Raw genomic sequence first — 15,256 nt, 5'->3', positions numbered from 1 at the left:
ATGACAACATCTTATGAAGAGATTATAACTGTTGAGATTTCCTAAATATTGTGTAATCTTGCAAATCTTTTTTATAATCCTTTAGTTATGACAAGTATACGATCTTAGAATATTCTAGATATTATGTAATCTCCACCCAATATTAGGAGATTCAAGAGATCACACACTCTCTATATAAAGACTGCAACTCTTTAATGATAAATCAATGAATTGAAACATACAATTCTTCAATTTCACAATAACATGCAAAATCCACAAGGGCAATATTTATTTTTCACAAATTCAGTCAATCTTTACCATTACAGAACAGAGGGCAGTATATAGAAAACCTTATCATTCAACTGTCTTTCAGATTTATAATTCCAGTATAACGTAGAACATAAAACTGCAGTCTTTGCCACCTAAAAACAAAAGATATATTTATAAAAAGAGGATATATATGCAGATGGCAAGTCATGGGATATTAAAGATTAATAACCGCAGAGGTGCAGAGGTTTATCCGCGAAGCTGCTGTATCCCAAACGAAATTGTGCATACCATAAGCCCCATTATAGCAAGAAATCCATATTTCCTGCACAAGAACAAAAGAAATGAACTGAATAAATCACCAAACTCAGCATTTCAAGTACTGTAAATAGAGCTTTCCAGTTTGTATTTGACATAAGGTTTCAACATAGTTGTTGTGAGAGTTACAAAAAGCTCAAGATCAAGTCGACACCTTTCAAACTACAAACTAAACAAATATGTAATTTATTTTTTTTTTCATATGGATTTTTACTAGTTTTAGATACCCAAACATAACAATGCTCATCACTCTTTTATAGTAATTAAGCTTCATGATTTTTCATTTCTAAAATCTTCTTTAAAGGAAGCTTATACGAAGTCTACTAATGATTGGCACCATTCTATGATGTTAGTACAATATGGAGGTAACATCATTCGAGAAAATGTTTTCTAAATAACTGTTCATCTATCTAATGGTTCAAATACACTAGTATTATACCATACAATATCCCAGGTTTTTCTAATAATTGATAATCCTCGCATAAAAAATGTTATCATCAAACTTTTCACTTTCTTCATCCAAAGCAACTGTGATATGGCAATGGTTTATCCTCAAAGGGTCAGCAGTGAAAACTCAATATATCCCAAAATCTGCTAAAAGATCACCACTCTACTTAACATACATTCCTTCCCATCCCCTCTATGCATTAAAAACCTAATGATCAGATATCAGAGATTACCAAGCAGTGCAAAACTGTTTTTCAGAAAATGCAGGCTTATATCTCTGGAATGATACAAATTTCTTTCTTTGGTTACAATGAATGCCTCCATTTTCTCTGGGAAGATTACGTAATCATCCTCACTCATTATTATAGATTTCTGATGTACTCTGGAGATAGATTTATAGTAGGAAAGAACATAAAAAGGGAGATCCACAAGTTAACATTGCATACTTTTGAAGAAAAATATGATCAGCAAACCATAGTGACTACCAGGTAAGTTAATGTGTATATAGTTATGCTATGTTCATTGTGTTGATATATTTAACCAAGGATATTATAGAGAATGAAATATGGTATATCAATAAAGAAAAGCAATCAAGTGAAGGTATCAAGCTGCATTAGGAATTTACTTCACATTTCTCATTTGTGCTTTTTCTGCCTACTAAATTGTATATTTTTATCAATTAATACAAGTTTGATGTAGCTGTATAGAGATACCATGTCATAATTTAAAACACTGAAACTTTCCCTTCACAAATCTTACAAGACTACAGTTATTTCACTTAACATTTCTCAACAGTGTTTCAACTTTAGAAGCAAGTTATTACATGCAGCGTTTCTTCAACTTGACCTTATATTTATTTTGAGGTGCTTCCTTTTGCCACCTATTAGCTTACTATCTAAGTGTGTTAAAATGCTAATTGCAATAGTTTACCTAAAAGTGGGATTTTCATGGACATCATTTACAGCCCTTTACGTTGAACCGGCATTTTGATATTCATTTACTGCCACAGCCAAGGGTCAAGGAAGGCAGGACAGAAGCAAAGGAAAAGACTAAATGGACTATAACTCTACACAACTAGAAACCAACATTTTAGCATATCAATTTGAACTGATGAGGACCAATATTCTTACATTCAATCACACTGTCTCTCTATACGTCAGCCAATTCAATAGGAATTCACTCCAGTTGAAACTTTTTTATACCTTTCCCTTTGCATATGAAGTACCCACTTTCAACATCACAGGAGTACGAATATGCAATATTCAAGCGTCATTGTAAACTATGATAATATGGTTTCAAAAATGTATGCCTATCAATGTTTTCACAATTTTCATTGGACACGCTACAGAAGAATAAACATCAAAAGACCTGTCTAATCCTTATTTATTCATTTATTTTTAACATTTTGATCCTTCATTGTCTTGTAGTCATTGACCACAAACAGCAGATTAACAATATTATGCCAACACAATAGTGCTTTATTTCCTTCAGTAGTAAAAATCAATATTAAAAACTACATTTTAAAACTAAGAACACTAAAATTTTCTATGCACAAGTATGTGGATTAGAATATTTTATATAAGTAATAGAAAAAAAAAAAAATCTCGTATATAAAAGTGTATCTATAGAGATTATTAAACAACGAGAAAGGATTGAGTAAAAGAAAGAAGAAACAAACCCATAGTGAGGCGCTTTTGAGGATCACCGGTTGCATAACCTTTGAAATAGAAAAACGAGTAACGATAAAAGAAGCCAAGTGCAGCACATATACAAGGATGACTAATTCCTCCCAAAAATCAGCACATGAAGAACATAGATATAAATTCCAAGAGTTTGATGTCTCTCTGCACCACCAAACAAATACACAAATATTTTTTCGTTACAACAAAGAATCACCCAAAGATTAATGTAGTAACATTTCCAGCAAGTCAATTACCTGAACACAGTTAAACAACTTTGCCTCTTTGTTTTCAGATTCTATAGCACAGGGTCGGACAAGGAACATTATATCTATTTTTTTTTTTCCAAACAGAAAAGATCAATGGAGATAAAAAATACCCAGAAAAAATAAAGAGAAAAATGGAGATGAGTAGAAACGTACTTTTTGCGGGCTTTGCCGACTTGGAAGGTCATCCAGAAATTCAGAAAACAGTAAAAGACAAGAACGATAGCAACGTATCCGTATTCTTTAGGGAGCAATTCAGTTCCGGCCATGATGATGAGTTAGTTAAGTTAAACACGGAGTTGTGTTGATAGGTTTCTCTCTTAGAATTGGAAGGTTGACTGATACTTGTTCCAGGGTTTGTCTAGTTGTGGTTTTAACTTTACACGTGGAAGTGTGCGAATTGAGAAACAAACGGCCGGGACAAATTCCACGGCTGTAGCCTCTTTAACTAACAAGGTGATAGAAAGACAAACGGCTGAGACCCATTCCACGGCTTTGGTTTGGCCTCTGTCACCAAGTGATACCATAATACTTCTGGCTCCCTCAGAAAAAAGATTTGGCTCCGCCCTGGTTAACATTCTTTAACGCGGGTTAGACTTTTGGATAATTTAATCACTTATATGATTGTTTTAGGTTAAATTGTTTTATTCTATAACTTAACAGGCAAAAAATTGTCCCCCTCACTATTAGGTAACGTTTGGTTCAGGGTGGTATAAGACTAATTATGTAATCTTTGTTTAATTTTTAAGATTTCTTTATTTGATTGTCAAATAATAAAATATTACATAATCTTTTATTACAAATAGTATTTACTATTAGTAATATTAGGGGTAATTAGATTACCTTCCCAAGGGGTGTTATTATAAGATTATCGAGGTAATCTTAATTTTGACCCTATTTTGCCCTTAATAATTTATCATTTTAGACAAATTTGCCCTCATATAGCTACCAAATAACAATTACCCAGACCTCCTACATTTGAGAATTTAAATAAAACACCCCCGCCACAAAAAAGTTTAAAAGTTAATAAAATACTCCCAACCATCAAAGACCACCGCTGGCCGCTGGCGAAATTCTTCATATCGGCATAAGACCGGTAGGATCTTGTCGGTCGTATGCCGATAAGGACGAAACGACAAGATCTGACCGTTTTACGGCCAAAGATGTGGCTGTGAAACGCCATAGATATGGCCTTGAAACGGTCGCCGTTTCACAGCCAAAGATCTGGTCTTTTCATAGCCAAAGATCTGGTCTTTTCACGGGCAGATCTGTGGCCGTTTCATGGCCACATCTTTGGCCGTGAAATGGCCATATTAACGGGCAGATCTAGCCGTGTCATGGCCAAATCTGGCTGGATTAGGCCTTATCAGTGTATGACCAGCCAGATCCGACTGGTCGTGTGCCATTACGACGGCATCTGGTGGTGGTGGTGGCTACCGGCGGGGGCTTGGGGTGAGTGGGGGTGATTTTGTTACAAATTAAAGTTGTATATGGTTGGGGTGTTTTAGTAAAATTTCAAATATAGGGGGGTTAAAAGAAATAATTTAAAAAATAATTGAATAAAATAATAATAAAAATAATATTATATTATTATTTAAAAATGAAGGCAATTTAGTAATCTACATAACATACCCACTCATTTATCCTCCCAACCAAATCGTTTCCCAACCAAAGATCTGGCCTTTTCAAGGCCAGATCTGTGGCGTTTCACGGCCACATCTTTGGCCGTGAAACGGCCATATTAACGGCCAAATCTAGCCATGAAAAAGCCATATTCACGACCAGATCTAGCTGGATTAGGCCTTATCGGCGTATGACCAACCAAATCTGACTGGTCGTGCGCCATTATGGCGGCTTCCGGTGGTGGTGGTGGCTGCTGGCGGTGGCTTGGGGTGAGTGAGAGTGATTTTGTTACAAATTAAAGTTGTATATGGTTGGGGTGTTTTAGTAAAATTTCAAATATAGGGGGGTTAAAAGAAATAATTTAAAAAATAATAGAATAAAATAATAAAAAATAATATTATATTATTATTTAAAAATGAGGGTAATTTAGTAATCTACATAACATACCAACTCATTTATCCTCCCAACCAAATATATTATTATAACATACCCATTAATTTTTTCCAATCCATCAAACACATTTATCTAAAGATTCCCTAATAATCTATCTTTTCAGTAATATAATATTTTTCAACAATATGACATTCCCTGAATCAAACACACCCTTAAAGAAATAATGTTTAATGAATGACAGGCTAGAAAGAAATTAGGAAGTTACACTTCCAAGGGCTAAAATATTACATTAAAAAATGAGGTGCAAAAAGTTAAGGGTGCAAAAAGTTAAATTTATAGGGATTAAAATGATATTTTCTATACAAAATTAAAAAAAAAAAAAAAAATTGGGGCCTGGGGTGGCCATTTCGCCACTGATGTTAACCGTAATAAGTTTATGAGTAAAAAAGATTATTTTGATCTCCGTTTCCTTTGTGAAAGGATAACCCATATATGTGTTTGAAATAAGTCAACAATAATAAACAAAATGGTGCTGGCCATGAAATTTAACGTTGAAGTGGTGTAAAGGCAGTGGCGGATCCAGCCACTTTTTGGGTGGGCCATGGCCCATCCTCAATTTTTTTTTAATATTAATATGTATAATTTATATATTTTAACCCATCCTAACAAAAATATTAATGAACAAAAATAGTAATGTATAATAAATTTTTATTTTGGCCCACTCTAAAAGAAATTTCTGGATCCGCTACTATGTAAAGGTGAATATGTATAACTTGATACAAAAGTTTTGATCATAGCAGTTGGCTTTAGCCATTCGTTGGGTTGGCTGGATTTGGCATCGAAGCCAGATTTGACTTCGCGAAACCAAATCCTACTAGGCTGTGTTTAGCTTGATCTAGCCAAATCTATTTTTCTTAGTGTGAAGATAAAACTAAAACTGGTGGCAGGACAACCTTAATCACATAGTTAAAATGATTTGACCATTATACCATCTTATTGTGAAAAAATATTCACCTCCATTAGATTTTTTTGGGTTATTTTATCATTATTGGTCTATGTTGTAAGTTATCTATCAACTTATGATTTAGTGTGATAATACTAATCATGGTATGGTATGAACATTTTACTTTGAAAATTGCATCATCATTTTTGTTTAAATTTTTAGTTTGATGACTCTTTGTCAAAGTGACTACTTTTAATTAAGTCAGTTTTCTGTTATATCGTGTGGGCACTTCAAAGTATAAGTAGTCACACGCATCTGACTGATATTTTGCATCACATGTATCTGACTGATATTTTGCATAACATGTATTACATTTCAATATTATATTAAACTATTTTTATTCTCTTTTGATATATTGTTTGTGGTGCATGACACTTGTCATTTATTCATGTAATGTGCTGGAAAGTTTGTTTACAAATGTCAGTGGTCCCAAGAGAATTGGAATAAACTTTTTCATAAAGGTAAAACCATAAAGCATATTAGTGTCCACTTGTCCCCTTGCATTGGCCAGATATTTTCTATATAATCTCTTCTCCAATATAATTTCATTTTAAGCCTTATAATTCTCTTGAAAGTACTCTCATATTCTAAAAGACCTTTTTTTTTATTTTTTTTATTTTTTTTTTACATCAAGTTTCATATGCTTAGTAGGCTTACAAATACCTTCCTCAAATACTTTGATTTTGTCCATGCTTCTACGTTGGTTACATAGTTGCTGCTTGAAGCATTTTCAAGCTGATTCAACTGGAGTGCGTGTTCAGTGATTGATCCTTGAGAGGTCTTCAAGGTTGACTAGGTGGTCTTGTGAACGTGGAGCTTGTTGTGGTAGTTTGTAGTTCGACCAAAGGGTGGAGTTTGAAGCGTTGCAACAACAGGGAGTGTTCTTGCAACTGATGCTTAACTTTAGCTTTGTAATTGAACTGTAAACGTTTATCATAGTGGATTGCTTCATCTGGACTTGCTCCCATGGATGTAGACATTTTGCCGAACCATGTCAAATCCCCTGGTGTGTTTTATTTTGTTTCATGAATGTCTGGTTTATAATGGTGATGAACGAACACTAAAATCAATTTAGCACCCCATACCACTTAGGTTTAATCAAATTGGTAAGTGATTAAAACTTTCATGTGTCCTAATTTTCTTACCCCAAACCTGATGGATAAAAATGTTATTCCCCTTTAATGGTAACATAAATATGATGTATATGTGGCACTAATGCAAACATTAATGTTATTAAAAAGGAATTGCTTCATTATTTATTAAACTATTATAGGGTGATATTACATATAACTACACCGCATTTTAATGTTTTTGGGGACATTTTCAATATAACTGTTGGTACCCAAATTCTCCCAAGGACAAAAAAAAAAATCCTTTTTGAGATTACTTGCACACAAAGTAAATTATCTAACGGATAATCCACCAAATAGGAAGTAGAATCCTACTTAATTGAGGAACCTATAGAGACGAGGAAAGTTAGTCAAACTAGAAAGTGAACGTGGACAAGATACTGTCCAAAAAGGGAAAGGAGCCCACATTCTCCTAAAACTCCAATAAATTCCTTTCCTATTCGAAGTCCTACAACGACAAGGAAAGTAATTTACTCAAACCCTATTTTATTTCATTATATAAAGGGGCTAATAGGCATGGAATGGTAACTCAATATTGAAACGGAAAAGACTCGCACTTCAGCATTCTGGATTGAAGCTGACCGCTACGGCAGTTGGTCTCCCACTAAATTTTTAACCTTGCAATCTTGAGGTTGTTTTCTATATAGGCAAGGAGTAGTGTTGCAGTCGATGATACCCCAAAAGCAAAGAATAAAACATTTAAGGACAAAAAAAGAAAACCAATATGTTACAAAGGGTAAGATTGTAATTCCTTATTTGGTGCAAAATTTGGCATCAACAATTGGCTTGTCTCTAAGAAAGCAAATAGAAGGCCACAACAACATGGTGACTACATGTTTTGTTGGATGACAACTTGGGAACAAAGATGCCCTAAACGCTTTAGTGGCTTCCAACAACAATCCACTGGTCAACAATCCATTAGGAGTGGTGATTGCCAAGGGTAGAATTACATCTAGAGCAACTCAACAATTTTTGCAACGGATTACGAGACAAGCTCTTCAACTTATTGATTTCCTAAGCTGTCACTATAAGGACACAACCAATGAATCTAAACAATGGACACGTTGCTACCCTAGAAAATCATAATCAAAACAGTCATCACGAGTATCATGAGGGATCTCTGGTCAATTCCAATTGGGATAATCACCGAGAACGGGAGGCCATGAGGAATGGGAAAAGGCCTATCAATGCCGAGGATTAGAACAACCATGAAGATCCTAAAATACAAGAACGCCAATGACAAGAGCGATCTTGTTCCTCACCGAGGTTTATGACAATTGGCCGCACAATCCAAATGTGGTATGACGAGCTTCCACAACATAGTATTCGATCATTCGATCAACTTTCTAGAGAATTAAGCTGCCAATTCTAGGAAGCTATGCATAATGACAAAGATCCTTCCCTGCTACTCGACGTATACCAAAGTGAGCATGAGTTTGTAATTTGACTAATCGATTTCACTCTAAGGTGGTGAAATTAGGGGCAACAAATATGCATATGCCCATGATGTTAGAGTAGGTACCCTAGAGTCAATCACATTTTGTAAATTGACTCTATGTATCATGTTATTTTATTAATAAAAGACATTTTTATTATATCGTGTAAATCATTCTATATATATTGATATATGGCCTTAGAATAGTAGAACTTTGACGAGGTATTGAGTGTTATAAATCTCGATTGTGAGGATCCTATGAGTACAAATAATGGTAATTCTAGAATTGCCTATAGCCTTAGTATTATCTTGACCAAGGACACAGATAATACGGTAAGATTATCATAGTGTTAAACGTGACAGATCTCACAAATCAAAGTTGGTTGGTGAAAACTTGGTGTGGCGCATGGATGCTTATTATTTTCAAGTTCACTAGACTGACCCATAGATGATTTTATATAGATGGTAACCCTAGTGTCTATGGAATACATTATCTAAGGGATGGTGATGCATGTGATCCATAGACTTAAGATCACCAGAGCGATGTGTGTAAATATTGGTGTAGTTTGACACTAACCTAACGTAATCCTATTTAGGGTTATCAGTATGGTAGTGGTTGACTTCATTAAGAAGTACACTATGGCTATGGTAGGTCGACAAAAGATTCATCACTCTTGGGTGCAGGAGAAATTATCTCGCTAAGTTATTTGGTAAAAGGCAACGACCTTAAATCTGTGGTTATATTGGAATTAAGTTGTTGCTCAAATCCAATTTTGTTTGGTTGTTAGTTCGATAACCGAATACGAATATGTCAAGGTAATTTATATTTGAAGTTGACATTGTTTCTATACTTTAAACCTTGATGAGATAATAGATGATGAAGGGATTGAATTGCATAGTAACCATACCATTGATAGGAAACTATTTTGTTGAATCCGAATTTATCGGGTGGCCATGATGTCTTATTAGAGACCAATCTTGGTCTGTGTATAGTAGGACGATAAATTAGGTATTTATCACGATACTACCCACTATCGATATGATAATGAGCCTACGGGTCACATACTTAGGAGACAACTTGAGGATTAAATTGTAAAGGGACAATTTCATCTTTCTAAGATGAAAGGGTAATTGTGTAATCTTGCGGTGTAATTAAATTTGTTGGAAGGTTGTTGCCAATGTGGCTATTTCCAATTTTATATTGGAATTTAATTTGCGAGATTAGATATTTATTTATATATTTATTTTTATAAATATATATTTAATTGTATTATTATTGGAATTAATATTAATATATCTATTAAATAATATATATATATATATATATATTCCTTTTTTGGGAATGGGATAATAACTCGTCTAATTAGGAATAAGAGGATATTTATTCCTATTAGGAATAGGGCTTCAGTTGCACTATAGAAGGCAACTAAAACGATTAAGTTAACATTGAATAAAACCCTAGTCGCCCAACACTAAAAGTAAGAGAGAATTTTTGATAAAATATTCAGCTCCCTTGTTCATCCTTGAAACAAACAATTTAATCTAGCAAATTAGATTGTTTGTAATTTCTTATCTTCATGTGGATACCGTTCGTGCATTCCTGTTCTTGGAGTGAAAGCGAATCCACGAAATTGACAGAAGGAGTCACCTAATGCAGGTAAAAACAAATCATATTTGATTTATTATATTGTTTATAACATGTAAATAATGCAAATCAATATAAGGATCAATGGGGTTTAGCGTATTAATCGAAATTTTTTAAAATTCTGTTGAGTATGATTCGATTAGTGCCTAACAGTGGTATCAGAGCCTCTTATATCTGATTGCATTATTTAATTTGTGTTTTTAATCGTATGATTAGTTGATTGCATGATTAGGGTTTTTAATTTGATTAATTGGATTAAAAATTGATATTTGTTGTGTTGATGGTTTTTTGCATCTGTTTTAATTTTTGTTGAAATTAAATTGTTCCTTTTTGGAACCCTAAGAGCACCATCATTCGTGGTGGTGAGCAAATGTAACAACAGTGCGCGCAAGCATGCTACTGCTGCTAGCGTCGCATGCAACAATGTAGTAGTCGCACGTGATGGAGTAGTGGTCGCATGCTCACGCATGTGGCCTTGGCCAACACCGTCGCAAACGGTGTCTAGTGGCCATGTGCAACAACACACGACCATTGATTCAGCAGTTGCACATTGTCGTGCGCAACTGTTGCTACTCCTCTACTGAACGCTATTGCGTGCGGTGGCTACCATGGGCCCTGCGTTGTCGCACATGGCCAAACCCCACCTGGCGTGTGCTTCCACGCATGGCCTTGACATGAACATTGTGTTTTCACACAAGTGTTTGATCTGTTGGACATTTTTATGCACATCATATCAGCTTTAGGCAGCCCATTGCACATCTCGATAAATCGTTCCCGATCGCACTACAGAGTGTAATTTGGAGCAAAACAAAATTCCACGTGTTGTTGCACGTGTGAGGATCACGTCAGTAAGTCTACGCAGGTCTTTTGACAGGTGTAGTAAGGGGAATCAATTATCGAACAAGAAGTTTTTATGCACGTTGTCGCATGTGATCTTGTTGCACGTTTGACAACTGAACATAACAGAGGCTAGAGTGACTCAATTGATTTATGAATTGTACCATTAGCTTGCTGACATGTTGGTGGACATTCAACAATCGATGCGCATAAAACCCTTTGTATGGGCAACTTGCGCAATGGGCTTATTTTTTAGCTGTTTTTGCGTTGTCGCGCGTCAACAATGGGCCAAGAAAATTCTATAATATGTTGCTGCATATTTATATATCTATATAATCTTGAAACACACCCTCTTTAGCGATCGCCATTTGGACTCCACGTAGGATTCCAGTTGGATTTTTAAATTCCATGTAGGATTCTAGCTAGACCTTTATAATTGGTACAGGTGTCTGACATATTTGCTTTGTAGAACATTTAATGTTGCTTGCATCCACATTCTCTTTGGTTTGTAGAAATTGTCCACATTCGCATTCAATGTTTTCTAGCTACAAATATTCTAGAGGCCCAATAAAGTGAAGCCCAATAACAAGGGACTAAACTATAAAGTTTAAAACTTATTGGGTTTAAAGTAACAATGTTAAACAACAAGGGGTAATAAATTTTACCAATATGATCAGAATTAAGTTTTTGATTTTATTCTGCATATTCTAGTGTTTGAATTTGTATGGTGTTTGGTGCATTTGCCGTTAGACTTAATATTGATTATTTTGGGGATTTGTAATTTTCAATTTAAATAAGGCCTACGTGTCTTGCCTTCTTCCTACTCTCTTGTAATTTCTTTCTCTCATCTTACTCTCCTTCAATGTAACTCGAGGTTTCTTTTTAGCTATGTAAAATTAAATTAGAATTTTATTTCAATTTATTGTAATGATTAAGAAAAATGAGCATTGGATTGAAGAAGGCGTTTTTCCCATTGAAGACTCCCGTTTAATTTTCATTACCTAGGTTGACTTACCAATTCCTCTAAGCTTGAGGAATTGGGTTTTAGTTAAAAGTAATGCACCAACATGTTTATTTTTATTGCTTACTATGCATGCTAAGATTGAATGTTATGACTATAACATGTTAATAAAGATAATAAAAATGATGAGACCAAAAGTTGTAACGAATCAGAACAGTTCATAGAGCTCTCAAAAACACACTAATAACTCTGGCTCTCATATAACTTTATACAAAACATAAATACATTTAGAAACATACCCTCTTGAAGCTAGGTTCCATGCTTCCAAATCTCACAAAAAACCATAAATTTAATCAACACTCCATAACTAAACAAAAGCAAAAAAAAAAAAAAAAAAAAGTGTAGCTTTACGAATCTCACCCAATTGTTTCCTCAAAGCAGCAACTTGGCCATCTTGATCAATCTCTTCTTGTAATCAATCAGAAACAATTCCTGAGTTCTCAATTTGCTCTGATTCTCTTGCACTTGATGTTCTAAGCGAGACCAGATAACCAAGTCTTCCTTCGAATCAACAAAATCAAGACTTGTAAAAACCCTAACAATTAGAAAAACATCAAATGATGAATTCAAATTGTTGGATAATTTTTTTTGAAAGCTTTGAATTAGAATTAGGAATCTCACCCAATCGCTTCCTCAAAGCAACAACTTGGCTACGTTTATTATTGTTGGAAAAATGGCTCATTTAGCAAATCACATGGGGGTAGAAGTGATAATGAAAAAAGGTTTAGAGACTTATATGTAATAGGCCAAAATGTTAGTTTGTCCCATATTACTTGGGAATGAAAAGTGGGAAACTTTTGGGGCCTATATATAAAGACCTAAATCATTGTTATTTGTATCCCAGTTATAATTTCATTATACTTCTTTTGTTTAGGGTTCTTTCTTTAAGGACCCTTTAGTTTGCAAATTTTGTTGTATCTCCCTTTTGTTTTGGGTATTTGTTGTATTGTCCAAAAGTTTGTAATGTTGTTTGGAGATAGTGGAGTTTTCTTTTGCAGCGCCCGAGGACATAGGTTTTAATACCGAACCTCGTTAATTCATGGTATTCTTTATTTTTGCATTTAATTTTGGCTATTTATTTATGCTTTACTACTTGTTATTATTATATTCAATAGCTAGGGTTAGAGTTTATGTTTCCGTTGCATGACAATTATCAATCTCTTCTTGTAACTGATCGGAAACAGTTCACAAAGTTCTCAATTTGCTATGATTCTCTTGCACTTGATGTTCTAAGTGAGACCTAATAATCAAATCGGCCTCTGAATCAACAAAATCAGGAAATAAGATAGTCTTTGAAGATGTGAAACCACAGCCCTATCAGCCACCTTTATATTTTCTTCAACAAACAGTACATACGTTGTCTGTAATCAAAGATATGACACTTCAAAAGAAGAAACAGTATCAAAAATTGAAGAAATCAAGGTATGAGTCATCTGGATATTCACAAAAGTTATAATTAGACGTTCAGAATGCCCAATAATATATAATTACTATTTAATATATATTGTTATTAATATGTGTAATTAATACTAAAAAATATCAAACACCAATTACACTAAGCCACATGAAACCAAAAATCATACTCATGCACATATCCCACATCATCACCAATCACATGTAGCCAAATGTCGGACAATCATCCAACATGTCAAAATGAAGCAATTCTAGAGCTTAAAAAAATCCTATTGCAATCAAAGGGGGTATGTCTTAGGATTATATTCTTCAACAGATGGTACATGTGTTGTCTGTAATTGAAGATAAGACGCTTCAAAAGAAGACACGATAGCAAAAACTGAAGAAATCAAGGTAGTATGAGTCATCTAGATATTCACAAAAGTTTTAATCAGACATTTAGAATGCCCAATAATATATAATCACTAGTTAATATATATTGTTATTATTATGTGTAATTAATACAAAAAAATATCAAACATCAATTACATTAAGCCACATGAAACCGAAAACCCTACTCATCCACATATCCCACATCATCACCAATCATATGCAGCCAAACGTACATATCTCACATCATCACCAATCACATACAGTCACATGTTGAACAATCATCCAACATGTCAAAATGAACCAATTATAGAGCTTAAAAAATCCTACATGACAATCAAATAGGGTATGTCTTAGGATTATATAAATATATCGATATAGATTATATAAACTAAATCTTGCCAAATTGGATGAATGAGTTGGATTTATATCCATTAGAGGCCTATATCTAGCCACATTCTTCTTCCAAAATATAAACAACAAATAAAAGTAAACTTGGTCGACGACCATTGAATGTTCGTATAAAGTATTGGAAACTAGATAAGATTAAAAATAGGTGTGAGAAGAGATGGCGGACATTGATATTTAAAAACATGGCACTTGATCAAGCATATTCCAGATCATAAATGCAAGAGTAATACTATACTCACAAACACTTCTCACTAACTTTTTCTCACAAACGTCACGTGTCAACTCACAATTTGTCAGTTCATATGGAACCCCGCCTTACCAAGCCAATCACAAACTCCTACATGGAGTTAGTGAGAGGGGTTTGTTAGGTTAGTATTATTGTAAATGCAATTATATTGCCGCATACAAGTAGTTAAGGCTCATGAAAAATTTCTTGGTAAGCTTTGAAAATTGTGTCATGCCACTTACTTTGATTTAAATATTTAAATGAGTAAACGACATGTTCCCACCCAAGGTTAATCAAAATGTCAAGTTCCTACCCCTGGTTTCATAAATTCTAGATTCCCACCCTTAAATTAACACTGTTAGTAAATTTTGACTTCTGACACATCTATAGAAAGTGCTATTACCATATTACCCTTAACTTTTGATTTCACCACCACCTAGCCACCACCACCTTTCAACCCCATCATGATCAAGACTCCAAAGTCACCACCACCACCACCACCATCGCAATCCCTTTAAACACCAAAGCTAGCCCTACCACCACCAAACCATTGACAAATTTAGCCACAGACCACCCCAAACTCACCGACTCTTTGCTGAAGTCATAGCTATAACTTTTCCCTTACTTTACAATATACAAAATCATTTGATCTACAGTTTGTCAATATGTAACGCCCCGCTTGAGGTACGTTGTTATTGTTTCCTCTTTCGCCCTTAATCGAGTTGGTTTTTGTTATATTTGTTTGTTTGAATGTTATGTTGATTGTTGCCCTGAAATTGGTTGAAAATAGAAGA

The 15,256-nt window shown here is 34.4% G+C and overlaps 1 pseudogene; it reads right to left on the bottom strand.

The window, feature by feature from the left end:
• Positions 1 to 244: 244 nt before the first annotated feature.
• LOC116144408 lies at positions 245 to 3,564 on the bottom strand (annotated as a pseudogene).
• Positions 3,565 to 15,256: the final 11,692 nt, after the last annotated feature.

Source organism: Pistacia vera, unplaced genomic scaffold, assembly GCF_008641045.1.
Source record: "Pistacia vera cultivar Batoury unplaced genomic scaffold, PisVer_v2 Contig445, whole genome shotgun sequence".
NCBI lineage: Eukaryota > Viridiplantae > Streptophyta > Magnoliopsida > Sapindales > Anacardiaceae > Pistacia > Pistacia vera.
This window is presented reverse-complemented; position numbering and strand designations above follow the sequence as displayed.